This window comes from Triticum dicoccoides, chromosome 3A, assembly GCF_002162155.2.
Source record: "Triticum dicoccoides isolate Atlit2015 ecotype Zavitan chromosome 3A, WEW_v2.0, whole genome shotgun sequence".
Taxonomy (NCBI): Eukaryota; Viridiplantae; Streptophyta; class Magnoliopsida; order Poales; family Poaceae; genus Triticum; species Triticum dicoccoides.
In genome coordinates, this window is record NC_041384.1 from 591,585,728 (window position 1) to 591,598,362 (window position 12,635).

General features: G+C 48.3%; 1 long non-coding RNA gene across 1 annotated transcript; it reads right to left on the bottom strand.

Moving 5' to 3' along the window:
* Positions 1-10,504: 10,504 nt before the first annotated feature.
* LOC119272236 lies at positions 10,505-11,872 on the bottom strand. Its single transcript, XR_005134720.1, has 3 exons — positions 11,292-11,872; positions 11,129-11,210; positions 10,505-10,594 (listed from the first exon to the last, which is right to left on the bottom strand). It is a non-coding gene; the product is annotated as an uncharacterized LOC119272236 (long non-coding RNA).
* Positions 11,873-12,635: the final 763 nt, after the last annotated feature.

Sequence of the window (12,635 nt, forward strand, 5' to 3'; positions counted from 1 at the left end):
GGACGTAGGGTTTTACCTCCATCAAGAGGGCCCGAACCTGGGTAAAACATCGTGTTCCTTGCCTCCTGTTACCATCCGGCCTAGATGCATAGTTCGGGACCCCCTACCCGAGATCCGCCGGTTTTGACACCGACATTGGTGCTTTCATTGAGAGTTCCTCTGTGCCGTCGCAATCTGGAAGGATGCCTCTTCCCGTCTTTAAAGACGGCGCCGTTACTAAGGGAGCCTTGGCTGTCGGCCAAACTCTCCGGCTAGGCGGTTTTCTCATGACCGCCTGTTCGGCCGTTGCGCCGACGATGACCTCTCGGGTCATCAAAAGCAATCTTCACGTCAGCTCAGAACTCGTCGAGCAGTTAGATCCAATGGAGCTCTCTTTCGTAAACGAGCTCTTGGATCGCATCGCCGCTTTGGGGGTCACTACGGATTATGACCAGGTTGGGCTTAAACCCGATCTAAGAGAAATTAATTCTCCCCAAGTCACCCATCATGTTGCCGTGGTAGAGGCACAGTGCGGCGACTCTTCATCTATCTAAAGGACTAGCTACATCCGGATTCCCGATCCCTCCAAGCCAGACACCCGCGGAGGGGAGGATGTAACTCAAGACCTAAACTTAGAATCAGGCAACGGGCTAGATTCACTGGACAACATCCAAGAATCCAAACTTCAGAGTTCGGAAACTACTTGGCCTCTGAGTCTTAGATTGGGTGAAGTTCCGGATTTAATTCCACCCACCCACCCGAACATAAGCGATCTATCCCAAATTAGGCAAAAGCCCGAAGAAACAGTACATCATTACTGGGCGAGGTTCCTCCTGGTTATGAACAGGATAAAGGACTGCCGCGAGGAAGACGCAATCTCAATCTTCTGCAATAATTGCACGGACAAAGGAACCCTCAACGCCACAGGTCGTCGTGATCTTACACGCTTCGCTGACTTGGCGTCCATAGTACAAAAGTACTGTGCGATGGAAAGCGCCTGGAAAACCGAAGCTAAATTTTGGGACAATCCGGCCCTAAATAGAAACCTCGTCCGAAATAAAAGGGTGCATCGCCATCAGACACCCGGGTTAAAAACCAAAAAACCAAAAGCCTCTACAGGGCATGGAACCGTACTGGAGGGATGGCTTAATGGACCCTATAAAATTCATAGTACAGAGGATGCCACACCAACTCATAGCCTTAGAGCATGTTGGATACTCTGGCAGGTGGCCAAAAGGGGCGAAGATCACCTAATTCCGGAGGCCGCAGAAAGCCACCTCAGGGACTCCAGTACAGTCTTAACAGTCTTCGAGACTTTCGCATCAAATAATATGCGAAAAAGAATACTCAGCAGCCTCGCCGAAGTCTATCAAGTAGCAACAATAAACCCATGGAGTGACACGGCTATTACTTTTAATGCCAGTGATGAACCTAAATTCCGAACAGCTTGAGCACCAGCCGCATTGGTACTCAGTCCTATAGTGGACGGCTTTCGCCTCACCAAGGTACTCATGGACGGAGGCAGCGGATTGAACCTCATTTATGAGGAAACCCTTCAAAAAATGGGAATAGACTGGAACCACATTGGGCGAAGCAGCACAACCTTTAGAGGAATAATCCCCAGTCGGGAAGTGCGCTGTGCAGGAAAAATCACACTAGATGTGGTGTTCGGCACGCCGGATAATTATAGGTCCGAAGAGATCACATTCCAAGTGGCCCCGTTCAGTAGCGGATACCACGCTCTGCTGGGGCGGGAAGCATTTACAATCTTCCAAGCAATACCCCATTACGGGTACATGAAGCTCAAGATGCCCGGGCTGAAGGGAATCATCACTCTCGCTAGTGATCCAGACATAGCACTCCGCGCCGAAAACAAGACAGCCGCATTGGCCCTTGAGGCACTGTCCGAAGCCCTAGTGGCTGAGGAACTGACTACACTGCGCTCCACGGTAAACAAGGACGATGTGATACTCGACAAAAGATCCAAGTCCACCTCCTTTAAACCAGCGGATGAAATAGCCAAATTCCAGGTCCATCCAACGTACCCCAATAAAACAGCTTCCATCGGGGCACAATTAAACCCCGATGTAGACGCCGCACTGCGAGAATTCCTACGGGAGAACTGGGACATTTTTGCCTGGCACCCTTCAGACATGCCAGGAATCCCACGCAGGCTGGCCGAACACAGCTTAAATATCCTAAAAGGATTCAAACCTGTCAAACAAGCCCTTCGGCGTTTCTCTGAGCCCAAGAGATAGGCAATGGGAGAGGAGCTAGACAAATTATTGGAGGCCGGATTCATTAGAGATATAAAACATCCGGACTGGCTAGCAAGCTTGGTGATGGTACCAAAGAAGGACAAATCCTGGCGCCTGTGCGTTGACTTCAAAGACATTAACAAGGCTTTCCCAAAGGATCCCTTCCCCCTCCCCCGCATCGATCAAATTATCGACGCCACTGCAGGACACGATTCGTTGTGCTTCCTCGATGCATACTCCGGTTACCATCAAATCAAGATGGTCGAGTCAGACCAAGCCGCAACGGCATTCATCACCCCATACGGCCCATTCTGCTTCAACACAATGCCTTTCGGGCTCAAAAACGCCGGCGCAACATATCAGCGCATGATTCAGACATGTCTGGCAAACCAAATCGGCAAAACAGTAGAGGCATACATGGATGATGTGGTCATAAAAACAAGACATGTCGAATCTCTAGTAGACGACTTGAGGCTTACATTTGACAACCTCCGAGCATATGACATCAAGCAAAATCCGGAAAAATGCGTTTTCGGCATTCCAGCCGGAAAGCTCTTGGGCTTCATCATATCCGGTAGAGGAATCGAAGCAAATCCAGCCAAGATCTGAGCTTTGTCACAATTGGATATCCCAAAGGACCTCAAACAAATACAAAAATTAACCAGATGCGTGGCGGCTCTAAGCCGCTTTATCTCTCGTTTGGGAGAAAAGGCGCTACCCCTCTACCGCCTCCTTCGGCGCATCGAACACTTCGAGTGGACGGATGCCGCCATGGCTAGACTCAACGAAATAAAAGCCATATTGGCAACAAACCCTGTCCCGGCCGCGCCAAACATCGGCGAACCAATGCTATTGTACATTGCAGCAACCCATCAAGTTGTCAGCGCAGTACTCGTCGTCGAGCGGGAAACGGACGGACACAAATTCCCCCTTCAAAAGCCGGTTTACTATGTGTCCAATGTCCTCACCACATGCAAATCACGGTACCCACATTATCAAAAGATTGCATATAAGGTATTCATGGCATCCCGGAAGCTACGACACTACTTTCAAGAGTGTTCAATCACAGTAGCATCGGATGTACCACTCAACGATTTTATAAACAACCGTGACGCAACGGGCTGGATTGCAAAATGGGCCATCGAGCTCCTCCCATTCGACATAACTTATAGTCCACGGCGAGCTATCAAGTCGCAAGTTTTGGCCGACTTCGTCGCAGAATGGACGGAGGCCGAACTCCCTAAAGAGTACGGCACATATTCAAACTGGATCATGCACTTCAACGGTTCCAAAATGTTGGCCGGACTAGGGGCCGGCGTCGTTTTGACGTCCCTCACAGGAGACACAGTTCAATATGTACTCCAGATTATGTACACGGACTCCAACAATGCAGCCGAATATGAGGCCCTTTTACATGGTCTCCGGATAGCAGTATCCATGGGCATTCAACGACTAGAGGTGCGCGGGGATTCGAACCTCGCGATATCCCAAATAAATGGAGACTTCGATGCCAAGGATCCAAAAATGGCAGCTTACCGCAACGCCGTCCTCAAAATGTCAGCTCGGTTTGAGGCGCTCGAATTTCACCATATAGCCCGAGAAAACAATCAGGCGGCAGACGTCCTAGCACGCATCGACGCAAAACGCGATGCGGTCCCCCCCAACATCTTCCTGGAAAGGCTGTTCAAGCCATCCGTAGTATGGGAAGGGGAACATGGCAATATTAGCCCGGACCCAACCGCACTGTCCGACGCCGAACAATCTGACATAATCGGAGGCTCTGCCAATGAAATCACAACCTCAGCCCACGTACTAATGGCCGTTATCGCCCCGTGGACAGAACCATTCCTAGCCTACCTTACTAGGCAGGAACTCCCAGAGGACCAAAATGAGGCACGCTGTATAGTGCGGCGATCTAAATCCTATAAAGTCCATGAGGGAGAACTTTATAAGAAAAGCACTACTAGAGTCCTTCAAAGGTGCATCTCCGAAGAGGAAGGGCGGAACCTGCTGGCTGAAATTCATGCCAGACTCGGTGGCCATCACGCCGCAGCCCTGTCCCTTGTAAGCAAGGCTTTCCGTATAGGCTTTTATTGGCCGACGCCCCGGGCGGACGCTCAGGACTTGATCCAACGATGCGTCGGTTGCCAGCTTTTTGCAAACCAAATCCATATGCCACCCACCGCCCTCCAAACTATCCCCATCACTTGGCCTTTCGCGGTCCGGGGGCTTGACATGGTGGGACCCCTTAAAGGCAGAACCCACAAGAAAAAATACTTACTGGTCATGGTGGATAAGTTCACCAAATGGATAGAAGCCAAGCCTGTTAAGACGGCCGAATCCGGACCTGTGATAGACTTTATATCCGGGGTCGTACACCGTTATGGCATCCCCCACAGCATCATCACCGATAACGGCACGAACTTTACGGCCGATGAGGTAAAACTCTGGTGCAAAAACATGGGCATCAAGCTCGATTATGCTTCCTTCTATCACCCACAAACTAACGGTTAGGTCGAACGTGCAAATGGTCTCATCATGAGCGGCATCATACCCAGATTAGTGCGCTCCCTCAAGGAATCTAACACGCACTGGGTAGAGGAGCTCGACTCCGTACTCTGGGGGCTGCGGACCACGCCGAATCGCACCACCGGATACACACCATTTTTATGGTGTACGGCGCAGAGGCAGTCTTGCCCTGCGACATAATTCATGACTCACCTCGAGTGCGCATGTACGAAGAAAGGGAAGCCGAACTCGATCGGCAGGACAGTTTGGACGCCTTAGAGGAGGAGCGCGACGTGGCAAAAGCCCGTTCCGCATTCTATCAATAGCAGGCTCGAAGATATCAAAGCAGAGAAGTGCGGGCCAAAAACTACAACGTTGGTGAATTAGTTCTACGCCTGCCGGACAAGAAAAAGGACAATCTGAAGCCCAAGTGGGAAGCTCCCTTCTCGACCAAGTCCTGACTGGTGGAGCATACCGCCTGCGAGATGCGTCGGATAACCGACTCGAGCCGAACCCATGGAACGTAGCCCGTCTCCGAAGATTCTATGCCTAGCACCGGACTCTGTGTTTGTCTCCTTCCTCTGTCCATTTTTTACATTTTCTGTCTTACATTTCTCTCCTTCCCCTCTTTTCTTTTATAGCCCTTAAAGGCTCCTCAAGTGACGTGCTACTCGCGCTCATTAAACCTGGGGGCTTCTTTAATAGAAGCTTATTTATACGGGCTTCACGCCCACCACATGTGTCAAACTTCCGCATGTACCTTTTCTTCACCATTATATGCATCGATATGACTTAAGTTTTGGCCAAGCTGGGTTGCCTGGCTCCTGTGCTTACCCCTACGTTCCCGATTGTTCGGCTAGGTGGTAAAGGGAGCACCTCTGCGATTGTTACTGCCGGATACGCCAGATGTGTACCTCAGACTGGGTGAAGCCGAAAGCTAGCGTTCTTAAGGGAATATTCGGTTGGTGAACTAAAAGATGACCTTTTTTATTTACTTATATATATGCCCCCAGATGATTTTCCTGCGTTTGCAGTCCGAACATGCACTTTAGGGCATGCCTCCCAGCGAAAGGAACCCCTAACGGAACTATTCTCTCTGGAAGATGTTTCTTACTAACCATGTAATATAACATAACTAGTTGGGCACCTGTCTGATAAAGCACTAATGACCCCTACGCCTGGTCTCCATGCATACCTCGGTTCTTACATAACCGGTAGGGTATTTGGACACACTCCGGACCGTCAGGTCCTGAGGTTGAAGCGAAAAGGTCGGCAACGACAAACGATCTACAATCCGGCTAGAAGGCATTACACATGTCAATTAAAAATTACATAGTCACTCTGACTGATTGTATTCCTCTTCAATACCATCTAACAGGCTGTCTAACTTACAGTCCTACTGGGAATACTTTGCGGCCAATTCTACTTGGCCGTACACTAAGCTTACAGGGATCTCCTTCCCGTCAGGCCCCACAGGTCCGACCTCGGCCATGTGGTTTGGGTCAGACTTCGTGTACCGCGTCTTCACCATGGCCCAGGCCTCCCTAGCGCCTTGTCGGCAGGCCGATATCTTCCACAACCGGAAGCGCCGCCGAGCTCCCTTAAGCTTCTCTGAAAGCTCTCCAAGGCCCTCGGGCATGGAGTGGGAAGGCCATAAGGCTTGGGCAATGCCTCGCATCGCCTGCCGAACTCGCTCGTGCAGTTGCGAGAGCTCGGGAAGATGGTCACCCGTAGAACCGGGCATCTCCTCTGCAGGACGACCCGTTAGCATACCTATAGACATTACTCTGTTAGTCGACTTCCTCGCCGAACTCTTCTCTTTCAAAGATTTGCTTAAGCACTTACTAAATATGCCGCGTCGAAGCCGCTGATTCTCCTTAGTAGAGTCCGACAGCTAGCCACGAACATCTTTAAGCTCAACGTCCAGCTTGGTGTTGGCATCCTGAAGATCATTCTTCTCCCGCCTCACCCTTGTCAGCATACTCTCACCGGCCTTTAGCCGGCGTAAGAGTTGTTGCCTCTCCGGATCCAGTCCGGCGCCATCTGCAATATGATTTGTCAGATTTACACCCACGCCGCACTTCGCAAAATACTAATCTTTCGAAGTATATCTTACCAGAGGGGGTCTCTTTGGGCTCCCCTGCCGCGGCTAGTGCGGCCTCTAGTTGGGCTTTGCACTCTTCCAGCTCCTGGGACAGTACGATATTCTTCTCTGTAAGAACCTGCATAACAAATGATCCTTAAATCAGTTACTGTAACTGTTTCAAGTCTCGGGGGCTACTGGTATATATATATTTACCAAAATTTTCTTACCCGTATGTCTTTTACATATTGCTCCGTGGCTCTGGCTAAACAATTTTGAGCGGCATGGAGGTAGGCATCTCCCGAATTGAAGGCATCTAATGCCTCTTGGGAGAAACAAGTGTCGCGGAGAACTGTCTGGCGACGCCTGTGGTTCATGGCACTCTCCACCTCGGAATTGGTGGCAGACAGCCTGTCCGCATCCTCTATCAGAGGAGCGTCCGGTGCGCGCCTTGTGTTCGCTTCCGCTTTCGGGCTAGGCGTTGGAGCCTGGCTGGTGGAGGCACGATTGGCAACCTCTCCGGATATAGTCCGGCGAGGTCTCTTCGTCATGAAGATAGCACGAACATTAATATGCCCTGAAGGAATATAACCAGGGAGAAAGAGGGTGCGCTATACCTTTGCACCGACGTCTAAGTCCGGACTACATTCCTTTTTACCCCACGGGGCCCTGCGGCCCCTCGTTGGCTAGCCGCCGCAGGTTCAGCCTCCCTCCTCGGAAACCTCCCCTGCAAAACACGGTCGTTGTCAGGAAAACTGAAATGCGTGAGAATGTATTCCTTCTCAAGGGGATGAGACTCCACTCTCTGTTACCTGGGAGGCCGGGATTAACCCTGGGTAATCAGCCGTAATGGCCACCAAGGTATTATCCTTGCTTAGTTGATGAAACACCCCATCAATCAGCTCCACCGATATGTCCGGATCCTCTTCGGAGTCCGGATCGAGGGACCATTCCGGATCCTCGGGCTGTGGGGGACGGCTGTTTATATCCTTTACTTCCTGACGCAGTTCCTGCGTTGAAATCATTAGACTACATATTTAATCATGGGAATATAAAACGGATGGGTAAGCACGATTGTCCACTTACCCAACTCGGAGGGTTGTACATAGTAAATCCGCCCTGCGGGTTGACACGGAGGAATTCCTCCTCTTCTCCCTTGTACAAAGAGGATAAGATCTTTACTAGAGCGGCAGCTGAGGCTGGCCCCTTACGACCGTAACGGGTGGCGTCATCCTCCCCGTTAAAATCCCACATGGGGTGGCCTCTATATTGAAGCGGCTGCACCCCCCGCATAATGCATGCGGCCATGACTCCAATCATGGTTAGTCCGGAATGAGCCAATGGTCTTATCCGACCCATCAGGTGAAGGACGTCCCTGTCGCCTTCTCTCTGAGAGCTCCGCGGATGCCAGCTTAGGCGTTTCTTTAAGGGAGCACCGACCCGGATAGGATCCGGCAGTGGGACATCATCTATATAAAACCATTTCAAAGGCCAGTCCTCGGACGCCTTCTTTGGGGTTCCGGATAGATATCTGGTCCCGGCGATACGCCACACTTCGGCTCCGCCCACTTTATATATAGACCCCTCTTGAGAGCGGGGCACCAAGCAGAATAACCTCTTCCACAGCGCGAAATGAGCCTCAACACCCAAGAATAGCTCGCAAAGGGCGACGAAGCCCGCGATATGCAATATAGAGGCGGGCGTGAGATTGTGCAGCTGGAGGCCGTAGAACTCCAGAAGCCCACAGAGAAATGGATGAATTGGAAATCCAAGTCCTCTTATTAGATAAGGGACGAGGCACACCCGCTCTCCTTTGGAGGGATTGGGGGTGCTCTCCGCTTGCTCTCCACCATTATAGGTGGCGAGTCCGGCTCGGACCGGGACCATATAGGCTTGAGGGAGAAATCCCTTGACCTGAAGCGACACTAGCTCGCTGTGCGGGATGGAGCACCTCTCCCAGTCTGCAGGTTTAGGACTGGAAGGGCGAGGGGAGGAGCTGCGACGGCTGGCCATGTTGGAATGGACCTTTGTTGGAGGCGCTCTGATGATTACTCGCGGGGAGAAGAAGGTGTGGTTTGGATCTGAATCCCCATCCCATTAAATAGGCGGCTCGTTTATGCGGCTAGGGGTGTGAATGTAAAAACACCCCGACTTTTCGCATTCTTTGACACGTGGAAGATGGCCATTATTGGGCGTGGAAGCCAAGGTGCGCTACATTACGAAAATCGGACATTATTTAGCAGGTACACGGAATTTGGAGAAGAACCCACCTTGCAATGCCGAAGACAATCTGCGCGCCGGACTCGTCGCCATTGAAGCCTGGTTCGGGGGCTACTGAGGGAGTCCTGGATTAGGGGGTGTTCGGGTAGCCGGACTATACCTTCAGCCGGACTCCAGGACTATGAAGATACAGGATTGAAGACTTCGTCCCGTGTCCGGATGGGACTTTCCTTGGCGTGGAAGGCAAGCTTGGCGATGCGGATATTCAAGATCTCCTACCATTGTAACCGACTTTGTGTAACCCTAACCCTCTCCGGTGTCTATATAAACCGGAGGGTTTTAGTCCGTAGGACAACTTCATCATACAACAATCATACCATAGGATAGCTTCTAGGGTTTAGCCTCCTTGATCTCGTGGTAGATCTACTCTTGTACTACCCATATCATCAATATTAATCAAGCAGGACGTAGGGTTTTACCTCCATCAAGAGGGCCCGAACCTGGGTAAAACATCGTGTTCCTTGCCTCCTGTTACCATCCGGCCTAGACGCACAGTTCGGGACCCCCTACCCGAGATCCGCCGGTTTTGACACCGACATTAACTATTCATAGAAATAAGATGGACCTTCTTTTCTGAGAGCCCATCTGAAATGAATCTCAAAGTTAAGCGTGCTTGGCTTGGGGCTATTTAAGGATGGATGGTTGACTAGGAAGTTGATCCACTACAAGAAATATGTCAACTTGTGACCTTGACTATTGGTCATTATTTTTCATTTGCGACCTTTTTGTGACTAAAAATAGAAGGTCAAAAGCTGGCGGTCGTAAACTGAAATTAACGACCTTCTCTGTGAGAAGGTCGTAGACGTTTACGACCAAAACATGCCTATTGTTTTGTTTTGGTCACTAGCAGCCTCCTCAGGCCATGTAGGCATCCGACGTGGCAATCTGTTGTGGCACTAGAATCAGCCCGGTCCAACTCGATTTTCTACATGGGCCTAGCCCAACAATTCAGCCTTTTTAATGTATTTTTTCATGTGCTTTTATTAGCTACATGGGTCTGGCCCAGTAATTCGGCCCATGTATTTGTTTAGGCAAGCCCTTTTAATATATGTATTTTATGTTGATTTTGGTTAGCTACATGGGCCTGGCCTACAATTTGGCCTTTTTATTTTCTAGCGCACAACATCTTGCAGTCAATTTATTTTTTATTTCCAGCTTTTTTCCTAGCTCCAGTTTACAGATGGGTCCCAAATGTCAGATTTTTCACAGCTTATTAATAAGCAATATATATGTATATATCAAACAGATAGAAGAGAGAAAGCATATGAAAATCTTCAAATAACAGCTAAAATAAGTTTATTACAATATGCTATACAGAACAGAACATGTGAAACTACATACAGTCATTCACATCACAACAACCAGTTTCCATACACTCATTCACATCACATCAACCATTTTAACCATCAAATCTTGCATACCCAGGAACTTCCGCTTATGTGCAGACCTACAGGAAGGGCATCTCTCCAGCATCATCTCTCGTAACCTAAAAGAAGGAACATAAACCATCATCAGAATTTGCAACTTTTTGTCATGCCAAAATATTTATACTTGTTTAAAACAAAGGATTGATGGCAAAAATTATTTCCATAGCCGTTTGTTGGATACTGATGGTAGTTTGAGTAGGTAGGCCGAATAGTTCAATGTGTTAAACAACCAGGTGCATTTTTCTCTACAGCCGAACTAGGTATATAGTTCAAAGTCTGTTAAGCATGTGACACAAAACATTTTTTGTATTTCAGCATGATAGACCATAAACATAACTTGCTAATTACAGGTTTACTAACTATAGGTCCTGTTATCGGCAACCAAAAGCATTAGGCGATGAAGAACAGTATATTTGCAATGCAATTCATTAGCCAACCACCAATATGATAGTCCATGTGGGTATTACATCAGGGACAAGCCAACAGATAAGTACATATGACAAGAAACAAAAACAAAGAGGTCGTACAACACATGGCACGTGCATATCTCCATGACACCAACCAAGCAAGGAATGTACAAAGAAGAAGCGCACCTTCAACGTCTCATCATCGGTCATGATAGGTGTGCTGGTAGGTGGTTGACGAGCCTCCCTTCTTGTCATGCTTGGTCATGATCTGGATAGCGAAAAGAGGGAGGTTAGGAACATCACAATGACAGTACTGAGATCACTCAAGCAATCCTAATGATGCATGAACCTCACAATGTTGCCAACAAGGCAAGAACTTCCTTGATCTTATCCTTGATGTTCTCTAGCTCCAGGTTGTTTCGCTGCAGCTCAATATTTGATGCCGTGTGTGTACATGCATCAGGGCATACATACAATGTTCAAGTTAATATTCTCAGCAAACTATGATGTAACCAAAATAATTACTTCAGGACTTAGGATAAAAATTGAGCTTAGACATGAAACTTTACATCGCTCATTTCAACCATGTTAGATAAACTTGAGGTAAATTGGCAATAAGGATATTGGTTACAAGCTAGGTGAAGTGCAAACAAAGTCCTATTATATTGATGTATCCCAACTTGTTTAAACTAGAGCAGATCGTTCAACTTGTGCAATCTAGCAGTCTAAAAAGAGAGAAGTATGTTCATTCTCAGTTACACATTAACTAGAACAAAAATGAGAGACATTAATTAGAAAAGAAATAAGAGACACTAATATAAGCAAGAACTTTCAACAAGTACACATTAATTATTACATAGCATCTCTGGCACTGTTGTTGTTTGCATATTAAAACCAGTAGTTGTCCGCTATGAAGCATCACTCGTTGACCAACATTAGTATGTCAGCTAGCAGAATCCTCATGTACTAACTGAGACAAATTTGACATACTAATGCTAGAGAAAATAATTGTTTGCACATCATCGTCCAGGACCTCCTACAGGATCATTTCACTCTAATCTCCTACCTGACTAAACTAACAAGTGCTTAGATTACCGACAAAAACAAGTGGCAGTAGCTCAAAAAGTGGTAGTAGCTCAAAAACAAGCAAAACATCTGTCCAGGTGACCCGTTCGGAGTAGCGCGTAGTAGAGCACCTGCACCCTGCATCCACGCACATACAAATCAGTCAACGAGTCCATCAATAGGAAAGGGGTCGAGATTTCAATGTGGGGAGGAAGCAGCTGACCGTCCAAAGAAGACAGGCCAGTTATGGATGCAGAGTTAGGCACACTCGATTGTCGATGCCATCGCTGCTGCCGCCGCCCGGATCGGGGTGTCATGGAGGAAGCGATCTGAAGCATAAAAACTGAGCAAAATTAAAAGCATCAGTCGCTAGAAGCATGTAGGCAATAGTACTGGATACTATTTAGACCAAAAGACATTTTATATTTTGAGACAGAGGGAGTATTACATAGTTCAGCAAACCCATGTCAAATTAATCTAAAAAATGAATTACTAAACCTGCCTGACTAAATCAAACTCAAACCAATGCATCAATCGACACTAGCAGTAGTACACTGAAGAAATCGACACTGAACGGAGGCAATTAATATGTACAGCTAGCACCCATTTGCCTATATTCTGCACTTGA